Source organism: Manihot esculenta, chromosome 10 (assembly GCF_001659605.2).
Source record: "Manihot esculenta cultivar AM560-2 chromosome 10, M.esculenta_v8, whole genome shotgun sequence".
NCBI lineage: Eukaryota > Viridiplantae > Streptophyta > Magnoliopsida > Malpighiales > Euphorbiaceae > Manihot > Manihot esculenta.
The window spans coordinates 27,731,081-27,749,068 of NC_035170.2; positions in this window are offsets into that span (position 1 = coordinate 27,731,081).

Consider the following 17,988-nt stretch of genomic DNA (forward strand, 5'->3'; position numbering starts at 1 on the left):
TTGGAAGATTTGGAGAAACATTCATAAAATCACCAAAGGAGAGCATAAACTCACCTAGGCCAGAAAAGAGAGAGAAAACTCCCTAAATTTCCTGTCAACGGGCCTTTTATAGGTGGCCAACCGCCTCACCTTCGGCAGCCTAACCTGCATGCGAAACCATGCAACGTTCGGCGGCCAAACTTGGAGTTTCGAAAGCCAAACCTAAAGCACCTTCGGCGGCCGAACTTCACGTCGGCGGCCGAACCTGGCAAAACTCTCCTTGGCCTTTTCTCTTCAAAACTCAAATCCTTTTCCTTTCAAAACCATTAAAACACATAAAATACATCTTAAAACCTTTGTTAAAACATAGTTTTACCCATGTTATACCCTTCTAGGACACTCCGACATTCAAAACTCCACCGGACGGTAGGAATTCCGATGTCTGAACTAGCCGGGTATTACATCCTTGCTATGATTTACTTGTGATGTGATGCATTCCATGAGATCATGATTTGATGACCTGTTTTATAGTTCTGCTCACTGGGCTAGTATAGCTCATCCCTCTCCCTTAACCCCAGTTTTGCAGGTTCAGTCTTCAGAGTCCAGAGGTGTCAGCAGGGTACAGATGAGGAGAAGGGCTTGTAATAGATAGAGTGGACATGTATTTGTAAAGAGATAATGTTATGTACGGTGTATAGATTGGTGCTTGATTTATAAGAGTTGTAATCCCTTTTGTTTATACATGGTCTTTTATGAAAATAATTTTATGATGTTTATGTATGATAAAACCAGGCTTGACATTATATGTTTATGACCCGCCTAGAGCATAGATGAGAGCTCTAGTAGGGGTTTACAGTTCAGAGATAGAGTATGCACAGGTTAAGCCTTGGTACAAGAGAAAGTTTTAAATTTTTACAGAAAATGTATGATCATGTATGGGATTTCACAGGTACACAGAGTTCATAGGAGGCTTACTACGGGTCCCAGTGACCTTAAGTCGATCTGGATCCTAGTGCCGGTAGCAGTTCGGTTTCCGGGCTGTTACAGATTGGTATCAGAGCCCTAGGTTCATATGATCGGACCTATAGAGGTAGAGTCGGGCTCATAGAGGTTCTAGTAAGTCAAGCACCATAGGAAAACATGTCCACTAGGATAGGATTGTCAGTCCTGTCTTTATGATGATGTGAAATGCCATGATTCATGCATGTGCATTCTTTTATATGTGATGTATGCTTGAGGTTCATGTGTTTCCACATGGACTATATGTGCTGATGTGTTATGTTATGTGCTGTTTTCCAGAGAGTTAAGATGCGAGGAACTCGTCGATCCGTAAGATTGACTGGAGTCCCACCTAAAAGTGAGGGTACAGCTGCTCGTCCTCCTGCATTACCAAGGGCAAGATCTCACAGGTCAGGCAGGGAGGGAACATCACGAGACCCTAGAAGGTCTTCTAATGAGAGCAGAAGGGGAATGGATAGAGGAGGAAGATCAGAAGAAACGAGAGAAGCTATGGATGTTAGTCAGAACAGGGATGAAAGTATGGGTGTGGGAAGGTCTGAAGAAGGTATGGGGGAGTCCCAGGGAGGCGCACAGGCCTCGGGGTATAGCTATCCACCCTTTCCACAGGGCCCGGGGTATCCGATGGGAGGTACGTCAGATTTCTCCAGCTTTGCCCCATATCCTCCATATATGCCTTATATGCCTTATCCTTCCTTTTATCCACCTTACCACATGTATCCACCCCCACCTTCTCAACAAAGTCCAGCACAACCAGAACCTAGAGAAACAGTACCTCCACCACCACCACCTGAACCTGTAGCCCCTGTTGTTGAAGCACAGCAACCCAGTTCTTCAGGGGGACATAAGATGAAGATGACAGAGTACTTAAAGTTGGATGCTCCTAAATTCAATACAGGAGATGATCCCTTTGAGTATCTCAGTGCGGTTAGAATGATAACAAGTGAGTTGGGAGCGGATGATAGCAGGGCCATTGAAATGGCAGGGTTCACATTGAAGTACAAGAAAGCCAGAGAATGGTTTAAAAACTATGTGGACCCCAGAATAGACAGTAAGACATGGGAAGAGTTCGCCAATGAGTTCGCAGGGTGGGCTTTTCCTGACAGTTCCAAGGAAATGAAGGTTGTGGAGTTCGAACAGTTGAGACAAACAGAGGAGATGACAGTTGATGAATATACAGATAAGTTCCTGGAATTGCTGCCATACGTGGGTCAGGCGTATGACACGGATCAGAAGAAGGCAAGGAGATATGCCACCATACTACACCCCAGGTATTTCTCCTTGATCCTTCCAGCAGAGAAGGAGAGTTTCCACTCAATTGTGGATGCAGCTCGGAAGATGGAGGCCAGTGCCATTATACAGGGAATAGTTAAACAGCCTAAGGCACAGTCTTCTGGTTCTAAGCCAGCTTCTTCCTCATAGAGTACAGCAGGTATGGGCAAGAGGAGATGGGATAAAGTGAGGGGTAAAAAGGGCAAGTTCTGGAACAAGATCAGATCTAGTCTGGGAATGGGTAGCGGCTCCAGTTCTAGCACAGATAATCCAGTTTGCAAGAGGTGTGGGAGACTGCATAAAGGAGCTTGTCTGATGGGATCTACAGCTTGCTACAGATGTGGGCAGGAGGGACATTATGCGCGGGAATGTCCTCAGGCGACTTTGGTTGCACCATCCCAGCAGATGACCTCAGGCAGTGTTGCACAGCCAGCAGCTTCGGCCGTACCAAAGAGCAGTGGCAGGGGAAGAGGAAGAGGGGCAGCCTCTTCATCAGGGATGGGTTCCCGAGGTGCAGGTCCGTCAGCCCCAGCACGGATTTTCACCATGACTCAGCAGGAGGCAGACACGTCTAACACCGTGGTGTCAGGTAATCTCATCATTGGGTGTTCAGAGGTGTATGCTTTGATGGACCCCGGTGCTTCTCACTCTTTTATTGCTTCTAGAGCCGCAGAGAGGTTGGGTTTGATAGTTTCCGAGTTAGAGTGTCCTCTTTGGGTTAGTGGACCCAGATGTGACCCATCGTTGGCAGAGTCAGTCTGTCGGTTCAGTCCAGTGTGCATAGAGAGTAGATACCTTCCAGCTGACCCTGTGGTTCCAGAGTTGACAGATTTTGATGTCATTCTAGGGATGGATTGGTTATCTACATGGGATGCTACCTTGAACTGCAGGGACAAGGTAGTCAGTTTCAGAGACCAGGATGGTTTAGAGTGTGTCTTCAGAGGAGACAGGAGGGGGACACCTAGAGGTATGATATCAGCCCTCCAGGCTCGTAGGTTGTTGAGGAGGGGTTGTCAGGGGTTCCTAGCTCATGTGAGAGAGCTAGATAGTCGGGTTAGGGAACCGTCCTCAGTACCAGTGGTTAGAGAATTCCCAGACATGTTTCCAGAAGAGCTTCCAGGACTTCCACCTGATAGGGAAATAGAGTTCGAGATAGAGTTGATGCCTGGTACCAGACCGATCTCTATTTCTCCCTACAGGATGGCACCTGTAATACCCGGCAGATTCAGACATCGGCATTTCTACCGTCCGGTGGAATTCGAGGATGTCAGAGGGTTCTAAAAGGGTAAGAGAAAGGTTTTCTAAAATATTTTCAAGTATTTTAAAGGTGTAGAGTGAAAATGATTGAGTTTTGAAGAGAAAAGGCCAAGGAGGCAGAATGCAGGTTCGGCCCCCGAAAGTTAAAGTTCGGCCGCCGAAAGTCCCCTAGTTTCGGCCCCCGAAGGCAATGTTTGGCCGCCGAACGTTGCATGGTTTTGCATGCAGGTTTGGCCGCCGAACTTGAGGCGGTTGCTCATCTATAAGGGCACCGAGTGGTAGAAAAAGGGGGAGACTTCTTCTCTCCTTCTGGCCTAGGTAAGTTCTTGATCTCCTTGAAGTGTTTTCATGGTTTTTTCTTCACCTCTTTCAAGGTTTTAATGAGTTTTCCCCTTGTTTTGAAAAGTGATGAGCTTTAAACAAGGTTTTGGAGTTTGATGCATTTGAAGCTTGGTTTCTCCATATCTTTGAGTTGGAATCATACCAGCCTTTGTTCTTCAAAAGGTAAGTGTTGATCCATGGTTTTTATGATGGTTTATATGAGTTTTGTAAAGGGAAAAGGGAGCTAGGCATGAGTTTGCATGAGATGGGCATAATAGAGTGTATGAATCCTTTATGTTTGATGTGTGCCTTGTGAGCTTGTTTTGTTGGAGTTTACGTTGTTTTAAGCTCCTTTATGCTTGTTCAAGTGTTTATGCATGTTTTAGAGGGGTTAAATGCATGTATTGAGGGCTGAGCAGATGATGGAGGGACTGGCAGGCGTCCTTGTGCACGAAACTGAGTTCTGGATGAACTCAGGTTCGGCCGCTGAAAGTCCAAGTTAGGCCGCCGAACATGCCTGACTTTCATCTCTGGAGGAGACATTCGGCCGCCGAAGGTGCTGCCGAAGGTGCCCTGTCCAGCCTTCCTTTGCTTGTTTTGCATGCATGTTTTGAGATGGTTTAGAGGGGTTTTGGGAAGTTGTCTAAGAGATGTTTATCTGTTGACTAGAGTATGTTTGGTACCTCATTTAAGTCCTCCATTGTAGGATTGGACCCGAGAAAACGAGGTGTTTAGCAGTCTTCAGAGTTAGAGTTGGTCCAGAGCTAGTTAGCCCAGAGTTAGCCAAGCAGAGGCTACAGGTGAGTGGAACTAATCTGTATATGTTCAATTCAGAAATGACACGCTTCTAGCATGTTCCATGCATCATAAAATGCCATGTTTTATATTAGGTTGTATTGCATTCGTTTCACGAATTTGATGCATTGCATAAGATGATATTTGTATGGATGAATGTTGGATGATCCTTAGCCCTTGATAGAGCACAGAGTACAGATACAGAGTTATGGCATGAGGTAGCCATACCAGGTCGCTCCTGGATAGTCCAGGTCGCTCCTGGTACTATGAGATAGACAGTTTGACCTGACTCGGATAGAGAAGTCCAGGTGAGGCCTAATCGCCCCTGGCACAGTTGGCCTTGTGATAAAGTCAGGAAAGAGAAGTCCAGGTGAGGCCTAATCGCCCCTGGCAAGTTGGACATATTGTTATATGTATACAGTAAAGGGCTATTGGTGACAAGTTCATCCTTGAGGTGATATGTTTGTGATGTGATACATTTCATGAACGCATGTAATTAATGAACTGTTTACTGTTCCTTCTCACTGGGCTGTAGTAGCTCATCCCACTCCCTTAACCCCAGTTTTGCAGGTTCTGAGATAGCTATGGGAAGTCAAAGTCAGCAAGAGTACAGAGAACATTGATGCATGAATGTATGTTTGTAATAGCATAGTGGACATGATGTAATTAAAAGATTAGTTGTCATGTAATGTAGCGATATGTACTGTCATTTACGGGATAGACTTGTGCTTTCTCTAGTGTCTTTGCCATAGTGTGATGTATGATTTCTCCCTTGGTACAGGCATCCTGTTTTACGTTTCTTGATGAGAAATGTGTGAGTTGGGCTTAACGTATGGCTTTGATGAGATACCAATGGGATGTGTTACAGATTAAAAGGGTTTCAATCCCTTGATCCACAGCAGATAGTAGTCCCTGGTATAGGCCCTGAGGGCCATTTCAGATTGACATATCTGAGTCGCAGCAGTTAAGCCTACAGAGTTTTACAGGATTGTTGAGTCGTTTTGTATCATGTATGGGATTTATCAGGTACACAGAGAGTATAGTTGGCTGACTACGGGTCCCGGCGGCCTTAAGCCGATCTGGATCCTAGTGCCAGTGATGGTTCGGACCGTTACTAAGGGGTACCGGTTTCCGGGTCGTTACAGATTGGTATCAGAGCTTAGGGCCTCAAGAGTACGGTGTGCTGAGCATCTTTGCTCAAGGACTAGAGATATTCCACATCGGAAAGAGGTGTTGTCTGGTATAGGAAGGGAAGCACAATAGGTAAAATCATGTCCACGAGTATAGGATGTGGAGTCCTGTTTTGCATGATGATGTGAAATGCCATGATGAGCTGCATGTGCATTATTGTTATGTTTGATATGTGCTGCGGATTCATGTGTTCTCACATGGATCATTTGATGATATTTTTGTGTGATGTTGTGCTTGTCAGAGGCAGGATGAGAGGAACTCGTCGATCTGCTCGATTAACTGGAGCTCCGCCGGAGAATGAGGGCATGGATGCCCAACTCCCAGTTCTGCAAAAGGCAACATCAGATAGTTTCAGCAGAGACGGTACATCAAGGGACCCTAGAAGGTCTAGTGATGAGAGTAGAAGGGGAGTTGTGCAGAGTGGTATGTCAGGGTTTATGAGAGTCGTAGAGGAGGATGTGCAGAGCAGAGATGGTAGCTTTGGCAGGAGTAGGTTAGGAGGAGATATGGGTGAGTCACAAGGAGGCACTCAGGCCTCGAGATTTGTTCCACCTCAGTATCCGCCCTACCAGTGGGGGGCAGAGTACCCGATGAGAGGTACATCAGAGTTTCCTAGTTATCCCCCATATCCCACCTTTATGCCCTATCCTTCCTTTTGTCCACCATATCCACTGCCACATCCACAGTATACCATGTTTCCACCCTTCTTTGGTTATCCAAGTTTAGCAAACCCTACCTCAGGGAATGTTGCACCTCCTCCACCACCAAGAGAACCAGTAGCCCCAATTGTCCAAATACCGAAGCCTAGTTCACCTGGAGGAAGTAGGGTACAGATGACAGACTATTTGCGATTAGATGTTCCCAAGTTTGAGACTGGTGATGACCCTTTTGAGTATCTCAGAACGGTCAAGCTGATAACTGATGAGTTGGGAGCCAGTGAGAGTAGAGCCATTCAGATGGCAGGGGTCACATTGAAATGTGAAAAGGCAAGGGAATGGTTCAACCAGTATGTGAACCCGAGGGTAGAAAGCTTATCCTGGGAGCAGTTTGCAACAGCGTTTGCCGAAGGGGCTTTTCCAGAGAGCGCAAGGAAGAGGTTCCATGATATAGTCGATATGGCACAGAAGAGAGAAGCGAGTGCCAAACTTGCAGGGACAAGTGATGTGAATCTGTAACAGCCCGCTTACCGGACCATCACCGGCACTAGGATCCAGATCGGCTTAAGGCCGCCGGGACCCGTAGTAAGCCTACTGTCAACTCTAAGTACCTGATAAATCCCATACATGATCAAACTTAAGCTTAAAACTGTTACTTACTCTTCTCTTGTATTTTTTTTCTTTGCTTGACTATCTGTACCACTGAATCGACTAAGCCTGGACTATGCATGCTCTGTCTGTATGCACTCGAAGAGTGATACCTGCTATGGTACCATACAGTAACTACAGAGATAGAGATACTACCATGCACCAAGCCTAGCTCTCATAACATCATTATCTCAAACATACATAACATAAAAGGATCATGTATAAAGGAATAACAAGCACTAGGGCCAAGCACAATTCTATAACTCAGTACATAACTTACTATTACATCATTTCTCTGCATAACATAAACTCTGTACTGTACATCATTATCATGTCCACTACTCTATACTATTACATATGCCTTTTACCCTTGCTATCTCTTTCTCTTTCTCTTCTCTGAGGCCCTGTAAAATGGGGTTAGGGAGAGGGATGAGCTGCTAAAGCCCAGTGAGCGGAATCTATAAAAAATCACATTTAAAACATGCTGTCATATGATGCGATCACTGCACAAACATTTCACATCTCGGATTGGACATGATCCCAAAACTCCCTCTGTCAGTGCCCGGCCCCCAAAGGAGCTCACACAGGTCTTTCACTAACTACTCATGGTGCCCGACCCTATAAGGGCTCACACAGGACTCATCCAAGGTAAATGCCCGGCCCCAAAGGAGCTCACACAGGTCATACAAGAATGACAGACTTATGGGCTATTGAGATCGCCTCGGTCCAATCCACATATACAAGTAATAATGCAATACATCAACTTGGTGTATACTAATGCAAAACATCCTACATAAACATGGCATTAATGATGCATGAATCATGCTTAAACAGTGCTTAACTTTTAAAATAAAGTTCTGTTCCACTCACCTCTGTCAACTGCTGAGCAGTCTCTGAAACCCTAACTCTGTGGGCCTCCTTGGTCTCTCGGGTCCGTACCTACACAGGTGGACTCAAATGAGGACCAAACTTACTTAAACATAACTCTTATTATCTCCCCAAAACCCCTCTACAACATCATAGGCATGCATGGAAAAATGGGCAAAAGAAGGCTGGACTGGGCACTTTCGGCGGCTGGTTCGGCGGCCGAAACCTCCCTCCAGAGACGAAACTCATGCATGTTCGGCGGCACCTTCGGCGGCCGAAAGTCTCATCCAGAGACGAAACTCATGCACTTTCGGCGGCCGAACTTCCTCTTTCGGCGGCCGAAAGTCTCTTTCTCACCCAAAAGCCTAGCTTTCGGGGGCAAGGTTTGGCAGCCGAAACTGCCTCCACAAGGGGTTCGGCGGCCGAACCTTGCTTCGGCGGCCGAACCTGGATTCTCCAGAAAGGTAGAATCCGAGCACAACTCATGCTCTCAGCCTCCAAACTCCTAGCAAACACCCATAACATGCATACCAACACTTCTCAACTAACATATAACATAACTCATGCATATAGAGGCCTAAAAACTAGTTCAAGCCCCAAAAACCACAACAAAACGCATATGAGCAACATATGCTCAAACTCATGCTTATACCCCAAAACATGCCATAAACCTCTCCAAAACTTCTAAAACTTGCTTTAAACATAAGGGGAGGTGAGGATCCATGCTTACCTCTTGCAGAACTAGAGGATTGATGATCCAAGCTTGGAGATGGGGAAAAACTCACTCAAACTCTCCAAGTGCTCAACTTTGCTTCCTTTTGCTCAAATCTCTAAAACAAAGCTCAAATCAAGTTAAAACATGCAAGATTTGAGGAAAACATGAGAAATCACACCAAGGAGAGCTTGAACCTACCTTTGACCCAAAAACAGAGTGTTTAACACTCAAGTCTCGGGCAAAAGGGGCTTTTGTAGTGGCCAACCGACCCTTCCTTCGGCGGCCTAACGTGCATGCGAAACCATGCAACTTTCGGCGGCCGAACTTCACCTTCGGCGGCCGAACCTGGCTTTTGTCCCCTTGGCCTTTTCATTTCAAAACTCAATTTTCTTAACTCAAAACATGCAAACATGATAAAAACACTTAAAAACATCTTAAAAACCTTTCTTATACCCTTAGGGCAAGCTCCGACATCCTCGAATCCCGACTTCCAACGGAAAATCCGCCGGAACGTAGGAATTCCGATACCGGGGTCTAGCCGGGTATTACATTCTCCCCCCCTTAAGAACATTCGTCCCCGAATGTTCCTCTCGAACTCAAACATACTCCAAACATAACATAAGGTACATGAAGAACAAAAGAAACTCGAACTAACCTCAAAAGAGATGGGGGTACTGTCGGAGCATAGACTCCCTTGTCTCCCAGGTGCACTCTTCGATATTATGGTGGTTCCAGAGGACTTTTACCATCGGGATCTCCTTGTTCCTTAGCTTTCTGATCTGGGTGTCAATGATCCGCACTGGTTGTTCTACATACGTGAGATCACCTAGGATCTCCACATCTGGTTCGCTGAGAACCTTATTCGGATCTGACACAAACTTTCTTAGCATCGAAACATGGAAGACTGGATGGATTCTTTCCATAGACCTAGGCAAATCAAGCTTATACGACACATTTCCGACCTTCTGCAAAATCTCAAAAGGTCCAATGTACCGCGGAGCCAGTTTACCTTTCCTCCCAAAACGAACCACCCCTTTCATTGGAGACACCTTCAACAAGACCAGATCCCCCTCCTCAAACTCTATGTGCTTTCTGCGCATGTCTGCATAGCTCTTCTGCCGACTAACAGCAGTCTTGAGCCTCTCTCTGATGATGGGCACCACCCGGTTCGTGATCTCTACTAACTCAGGCCCTGCTAGGGACCCTTCTCCAACCTCTTCCCAACAAACTGGTGACCTGCACTTCCTCCCATACAGAGCTTCATATGGGGCCATCCCTATGCTAGCATGATGACTATTGTTGTAGGCAAACTCCACTAAGGGTAGATGTTGCCTCCAAGATCCGCCAAAATCTAGCACACACATTCGAAGCATATCTTCTATGGTCTGGATGGTCCTCTCTGACTGTCCGTCAGTCTGTGGATGGAAAGCAGTGCTAAAGTCTAATCTTGTGCCCATAGCCTCTTGCAGACTTCGCCAAAACCTGGAGGTAAACTGGGGTCCTCTGTCAGACACTATAGAAACAGGAGCCCCATGTAACCTCACAACTTCCTCAACATATACCTGCGCTAGCTTGTCCACAGAGTAGCCACTCCTGACAGGAATGAAGTGAGCAGATTTAGTCAGTCTATCCACAATCACCCATATAGAGTCTAGTCTGTTGGACGTCGCCGGTAACCCCACTACAAAATCCATGGCTATATTCTCCCATTTCCATTCTGGAATCGGCAGTGGGTTAAGCATTCCAGCCGGCTTCTGGTGCTCTAGCTTCACTCTTTGACATATCTCGCAGGCTGACACAAACTGTGCCACTTCTCTCTTCATTGCTGGCCACCAATACACTTTCTTCAAATCTTGATACATCTTGGTGGCTCCAGGGTGAATGCTATATCTCGCATTATGAGCTTCCCTCATAATGTCTCCTTTCAAACTGATGTCGTCTGGTACACATAGTCTATGCCCGTATCGGAGAATCCCTTGGTCGTCGAATCTGAACTCTTCGCTCTTGCCTGACTGAACAGTCCTGGCAATCTTGATCAACGCTGGATCCTCATGTTGTTTCTGAGCCACTTGCTCCAGAAACACGGGTGTAACTTTCATCTGTGCAATCAAAACACCTGTACCAGTTAACTCTAACTGTAGCCCTTCCTCAACTAACCTGTAGAAGTCCTTCACCACCGGCCTCCTTTCTGCGGTAATGTGAGATAAACTGCCTAGTGATTTCCGGCTTAAGGCATCGGCTACAACATTTGCCTTTCCCGGATGATACTGGATCCTGCAATCATAATCACTAAGCAATTCTACCCACCGTCTCTGCCTCAAGTTTAACTCTCTCTGACTCAGGATGTGCTGTAGGCTCTTATGATCGGTAAAGATCTCACATTTCACCCCATAGAGGTAATGCCTCCACATCTTGAGTGCAAATATAACAGCTGCCATCTCAAGATCGTGTGTTGGATAGTTCAGCTCGTGCTTCTTCAGCTGTCTAGAAGCATAAGCTATTACTCTGTCATTCTGCATTAACACACAACCCAATCCCACTCGGGACGCATCACAGAACACTGTGAAGTCTTCATCACTAGTAGGCAGAGCTAACACCGGTGCTGAAGTTAATCTTCTCTTTAACTCTTCAAAGCTCTCTTCACATTGGTCAGACCATGTGACTCTCTGGTTCTTTCTAGTTAATCTGGTCATAGGAGCCGCTATCTTAGAGAAGTCCTGAACGAACCTCCTGTAGTAGCCTGCCAAACCCAAGAAACTCTTGACCTCTGTCACTGTGGTGGGTCTAGGCCAATTGGCTACAGCTTCTATCTTCTTGGGGTCCACTGCTATACCTTGATCTGACACTACATGCCCCAAGAATGAAATGCTCCTTAGCCAGAACTCACACTTGGAGAACTTGGCATATAAACCATGCTCTCTCAAGGTCTGCAGGACTATCCTCAGATGATGGGCATGCTCCTCTGCATTCCTGGAATACACCAAGATATCATCTATGAAGACAATAACAAAGTGATCCAGGTATTCTCTGAAAACTCGGTTCATGAGATCCATGAATGCTGCAGGGGCGTTAGTCAACCCGAACGGCATCACTAAGAACTCATAATGCCCATATCTGGTCCTGAAAGCTGTCTTAGGTACATCCTCTTCCCTGATTCTCAGCTGATGATAGCCCGATCTCAGATCTATCTTAGAAAAACAACCTGCTCCTGCTAGCTGGTCGAATAGATCATCGATCCTGGGTAGAGGATACTTATTCTTGGTAGTGACTTTGTTCAACTGCCTGTAGTCGATACAAAGTCTAAGGGATCCATCCTTTTTCTTGACAAACAACACTGGAGCACCCCAGGGTGAGGTACTTGGACGGATGAAACCCTTATCTACCAACTCCTGTAGCTGCTCTTTCAACTCCTTAAGCTCTGCTGGTGCCATCCTGTAGGGAGGAATAGAGATCGGTCTGGTACCAGGCACTAACTCGATCTCGAACTCTATTTCCCTATCAGGTGGTAGTCCTGGAAGCTCATCTGGAAACACATCTGGGAACTCTCTGACTACGGGCACTGAACTGGGGTCCCTAACCTGACTGTCTAGCTCTCTCACATGAACTAGATACCCCTGACATCCCCTCCTGAGCAACCTACGAGCCTGTAGGGCTGATATCAGACCTCTAGGCGTGCCCCTCCTGTCTCCTCTGAAGACAAACTCAGATCCATCCTCATCTCTGAATCTCACTACCTTGTCTCTGCAGTCCAAGGTAGCACCATATGCAGATAGCCAATCCATCCCTAGAATGACGTCAAAATCTGTCAACTCTAGAACCACAAGGTCAGCTGGAAGGCATCTACCATCTATAAATACTGGACTATGTCGACAGACTGTCTCTGCCAACGATGGATCACACTTAGGGCCACTGACCCATAGGGGACACTCTAACCCAGACGTCATCAAACCCACTCTCTCTATGGCTCTGGGAGCAACAAAGGAATGCGAAGCACCAGGGTCTAACAAAGCATACACCTCAGAACACCCAATGAGAAGGTTACCTGACACCACGGTGTTAGAAGTGTTTGCCTCCTGCTGTGTCATCGTGAAAATCCGCGCCGGAGCTGACGGACCTCCACCTCTGGGACCCGCAGATGAAGAGGCTGACCCTCTCCCTCTGCCTCTGCCCTGTGTCATACCTGAAACTGGTGGCTGTGGCATGCTAGCTGGAGCTGTCTGATGGGATGGTGCCGTGAAAGATGCCTGAGGGCACTCACGAGCCATGTGTCCCTCCTGGCCACACCTGTAACATCCTGTAATCCCAAAGCGACAAACTCCTCTGTGCGCTTTCCCGCACCTATTACACACTGGAACCTCTGAACCTGAACTCATGCCACTGCCTAATCCCAGACCTGCTTTAATCTTATTCCAGAACTTATTTTTCTTCGACTTCTGCGTGGAACCACTCCACTTCTTACCACTGGAAGTTGCTGCACCCTGTGAAGAGGGATCTGACTTACCCCTACCTGGGGTCTTAGAACCAGAAGACTGTGCCGGCTGCTGTTTCACTGTACCCTGTATAATGGCACTAGCCTCCATTCTTCGTGCTAAATCCACCACGGTGTGGAAACTCTCCCTCTCGGCTGCATGGATCAAAGAGGAATACCTGGAATGCAGTTTCATAGCATACCTCCTAGCCTTTTTCTGTTCCGTATCATAGGCCTGTCCTGCATACCGCAGCAACTCCAGAAACCTGTCAGTAAACTCATCAATACTCATATCCTCTGTCTGCTTGAGCTGCTCAAACTCTATCATCTTTAGCTCTTTCGAACTATCTGGAAATGCCCATCCGGCAAACTCATTAGCAAACTCCTCCCAAGACATGTTATCCAACCTAGGGTCCACATAGACGCCAAACCATTCCTTCGCCTTCTTACATTTTAACGTGAACCCTGCCATCTGAATGGCTCTGGTATCATCTGCCCCTAGCTCATCTGCTATCATCTTGACTGCTTTAATGTACTCAAACGGATCATCTCCTGATTGATACTTAGGAGCATCTAACTTTAGGTAATCAGTCATCTTTACCTTGCTCCTCACAGATGGGCCAGGTTGAGGTGTTTGGATAACTGGGGCTTCTGGTTGTACCACTGGTGGTGGTGGGGGAGGTGCAGCACTTTCTGGTGTAGAGTATGCTGGACTGGGGTAAAAAGGCGAGGGTGGATACATGGGATATGGTGGATATGGGGGGTAATACGGTGGATAAGGCATATATGTGGAATATGGGTGAAAACTAGGATAATCCGATGTACCTCCCATCGAATATCCTGGGCCCTGTGGGTAGGGCTGATAGTGGGGTGGATAACCATACCCCGAGGCCTGACCGCCTCCCTGTGATGATCCCACATCCTCCTCCATAGTGCCAACACCTAACCCTCCATCCCTTCTTGGATCCACATCCATCTCTTCCCTTGTATCACTAGATCTTCTTCTCTGTTCTGTCTCCCTCCTGCTTTCATCAAAAGACCTTCTAGGGTCCCTTGATGATCTTTCTCTGCCTGCCCTTTGGGACATAGCTCTTGGCAAAGCAGGGGGACGCCCTTCCATACCCTCATTCTCGGGCGGAGCTCCAGTCAATCTAGCTGATCGACGGGTTCCTCTCATCTTAGCTTCTGAAAACATAACATAAACTTTAGCATCATAGGATCCATGTAACAACATGAACCCGCAACTCATAACATAACATATCATAGCATATCATTAAATGCACATGCATAAAGTCATGGCATAACACAGCAAGACAGGACTCAACATCCTATCCTAGTGGACATGATCCTCCTATTGTGCTTGCCCTCTAAAACAACCTCTTTCCGATGTGAGATATCTCTAATCCCTGAGCATCTTAGCTCAGCACACCGTACTTTAGAGGCCCTATGCTCTGATACCAATCTGTAACAGCCCGCTTACCGGACCATCACCGGCACTAGGATCCAGATCGGCTTAAGGCCGCCGGGACCCGTAGTAAGCCTACTGTCAACTCTAAGTACCTGATAAATCCCATACATGATCAAACTTAAGCTTAAAACTGTTACTTACTCTTCTCTTGTATTTTTTTTCTTTGCTTGACTATCTGTACCACTGAATCGACTAAGCCTGGACTATGCATGCTCTGTCTGTATGCACTCGAAGAGTGATACCTGCTATGGTACCATACAGTAACTACAGAGATAGAGATACTACCATGCACCAAGCCTAGCTCTCATAACATCATTATCTCAAACATACATAACATAAAAGGATCATGTATAAAGGAATAACAAGCACTAGGGCCAAGCACAATTCTATAACTCAGTACATAACTTACTATTACATCATTTCTCTGCATAACATAAACTCTGTACTGTACATCATTATCATGTCCACTACTCTATACTATTACATATGCCTTTTACCCTTGCTATCTCTTTCTCTTTCTCTTCTCTGAGGCCCTGTAAAATGGGGTTAGGGAGAGGGATGAGCTGCTAAAGCCCAGTGAGCGGAATCTATAAAAAATCACATTTAAAACATGCTGTCATATGATGCGATCACTGCACAAACATTTCACATCTCGGATTGGACATGATCCCAAAACTCCCTCTGTCAGTGCCCGGCCCCCAAAGGAGCTCACACAGGTCTTTCACTAACTACTCATGGTGCCCGACCCTATAAGGGCTCACACAGGACTCATCCAAGGTAAATGCCCGGCCCCAAAGGAGCTCACACAGGTCATACAAGAATGACAGACTTATGGGCTATTGAGATCGCCTCGGTCCAATCCACATATACAAGTAATAATGCAATACATCAACTTGGTGTATACTAATGCAAAACATCCTACATAAACATGGCATTAATGATGCATGAATCATGCTTAAACAGTGCTTAACTTTTAAAATAAAGTTCTGTTCCACTCACCTCTGTCAACTGCTGAGCAGTCTCTGAAACCCTAACTCTGTGGGCCTCCTTGGTCTCTCGGGTCCGTACCTACACAGGTGGACTCAAATGAGGACCAAACTTACTTAAACATAACTCTTATTATCTCCCCAAAACCCCTCTACAACATCATAGGCATGCATGGAAAAATGGGCAAAAGAAGGCTGGACTGGGCACTTTCGGCGGCTGGTTCGGCGGCCGAAACCTCCCTCCAGAGACGAAACTCATGCATGTTCGGCGGCACCTTCGGCGGCCGAAAGTCTCATCCAGAGACGAAACTCATGCACTTTCGGCGGCCGAACTTCCTCTTTCGGCGGCCGAAAGTCTCTTTCTCACCCAAAAGCCTAGCTTTCGGGGGCAAGGTTTGGCAGCCGAAACTGCCTCCACAAGGGGTTCGGCGGCCGAACCTTGCTTCGGCGGCCGAACCTGGATTCTCCAGAAAGGTAGAATCCGAGCACAACTCATGCTCTCAGCCTCCAAACTCCTAGCAAACACCCATAACATGCATACCAACACTTCTCAACTAACATATAACATAACTCATGCATATAGAGGCCTAAAAACTAGTTCAAGCCCCAAAAACCACAACAAAACGCATATGAGCAACATATGCTCAAACTCATGCTTATACCCCAAAACATGCCATAAACCTCTCCAAAACTTCTAAAACTTGCTTTAAACATAAGGGGAGGTGAGGATCCATGCTTACCTCTTGCAGAACTAGAGGATTGATGATCCAAGCTTGGAGATGGGGAAAAACTCACTCAAACTCTCCAAGTGCTCAACTTTGCTTCCTTTTGCTCAAATCTCTAAAACAAAGCTCAAATCAAGTTAAAACATGCAAGATTTGAGGAAAACATGAGAAATCACACCAAGGAGAGCTTGAACCTACCTTTGACCCAAAAACAGAGTGTTTAACACTCAAGTCTCGGGCAAAAGGGGCTTTTGTAGTGGCCAACCGACCCTTCCTTCGGCGGCCTAACGTGCATGCGAAACCATGCAACTTTCGGCGGCCGAACTTCACCTTCGGCGGCCGAACCTGGCTTTTGTCCCCTTGGCCTTTTCATTTCAAAACTCAATTTTCTTAACTCAAAACATGCAAACATGATAAAAACACTTAAAAACATCTTAAAAACCTTTCTTATACCCTTAGGGCAAGCTCCGACATCCTCGAATCCCGACTTCCAACGGAAAATCCGCCGGAACGTAGGAATTTCGATACCGGGGTCTAGCCGGGTATTACAGAATCTCTCCTGTAATACCCGGCTAGAATCCGGCACCGGAATTCCTATTGTCTGGCGGAATCCGGGGTGTTGGGATTCTATATAAGGGTAGGAGTTATGTTTTCTAAGGGTTATGAGGTGTTTTATGGTGTTACAGTTCTATAGTTTTGAGTTGAAATGAACCAAGGCAGAGGAGCCAAGTTCGGCCGCCGAAGATAAGTTTGGCCGCCGAAAGTGCCCAATGTTCGGCTTCCGAAGTTCAAGTTCGGCCCCCGAATGTTGCATGGTTTTGCATGCGATTCGGCAGCCGAAGCTGAGTTGGTCAGCCAGCTTTTGAGCAATCCTGAGTCAGCATTGTGGACAGGTGTTATGTCCAACTTGTTGCCAGAAGTTTGGCCACGTCTTCTATGCTTTATTTGTTCGGTTTGAGCAGCTCATGCAGAGTGTTTTGATCTTTCACAAGGGTTTGAATGGTTTGAAGCAAAAAGTGAGCTTTGGAGAGTTAGTGAGGGTGAAGAAGAGTTGAGCCGTTTTCCTTTGTTTCGATCACTCATCTTCTTGTTCCAGGAGGTAAGTGATGGTCTTGAATATGTGTTTTTGTTTTCTGACGGTTGTTATGGGGATAAAGGAAGGAGATGCATGCTTAGGGTATTAATGGTCGTTTTACAGATTTATGCATGGCTACATGTTTATGTGTTCTGTTTGCTTTGTTGTTTGGGGTTATTAGATGGTTTTGGACCCCTGTAACCATATACTTGAGTATATGTGTGGTGAGGAGTTGAAATATGCATGTTTGGAGAAGTGGAAGGGAAGAAGGAAATGGTTTGCCGTTGAAACTGAGTTCTGGATGAACTCAGGTTCGGCAGCCGAAAGTTCATTCGGCCGCCGAACCTCCTGCATGGTGGCTTGGTTGCCACAGCTTGCCCCCGAGTGTTTTTGCATGTTCGGCTCTGTTTAGGGGATTCGGTCGCCGAAGGTGCCGCCGAAGGTGCTTGAGTTTCGTCTCTGGAGAGGACATTCGGCCGCCGAACCTGCCGCCGAAAGTGTTCTATCCAGCTTTCTTTTGCATGCTTTGCATGGATAGTTGAGTGAGT